This window comes from Octodon degus, unplaced genomic scaffold, assembly GCF_000260255.1.
Source record: "Octodon degus isolate 3935 unplaced genomic scaffold, OctDeg1.0 scaffold00015, whole genome shotgun sequence".
NCBI lineage: Eukaryota > Metazoa > Chordata > Mammalia > Rodentia > Octodontidae > Octodon > Octodon degus.
The window spans coordinates 19728152-19728864 of record NW_004524591.1 but is presented as its reverse complement, the minus strand read 5'-3'; positions in this window follow the sequence as shown (position 1 = coordinate 19728864).

Below are 713 nucleotides of genomic sequence, written 5' to 3'. Positions count from 1 at the left end.
CTCTCCTCTCCTCTCCTCTCCTCTCCTCTCCTCTCCTCTCCTCTTTCTTCCTCCTCCTCCTCCTCCTTCTTCTTCTTTCTTCTTCTAATCAGATCGAGTTAGCCATCCACATAAAACTCCCGAATGCATTCCAAACTCTTTTCAATGACCCATACGACCTTCTGCCATCTGCCTTTTTGGCTTCTCCAACTTTGTCTCCTATCTTCTAGTTCATTATGCTTGATTTTCAGTCACATGTAGGGCCTTTTCACCTCTCAGAGTCTTTGTACACACTTCTTCTACTGCATGGAACACTTCCCTCCAGATCTTTATTTTTTATTTTTATTTATTTATTTATTTATTTATTTTTTGCGGAACCGGGGATTGAACTCAGATCCTTGAGTTTGCCAGTCAAGCGCTTATCCTATTGAGCCATCTCCCCAACCCCTTTATTTTTTATTTTTTGGCGGAAACAGGGATTGAACTCAGACCCTTGCGCTTACCAGGGAAGCACTTATTCCACTGAGCCATCTCCCCAGCCCGACCCTCCAGGTCTTTATATGAATAACTCATTCTTATTATTCAAGATTGGCTCAATTTTACCTCCTCAGTAAAATTTGAGGACACCTCTACCTGAAATCACCAGGGTCATTCTCTGGTTATTCTGTAACTGTAATTTTTTAATTTTTTCATAGAATATATCTTTATCAGGTATAACAAAAACAAAAACAAAG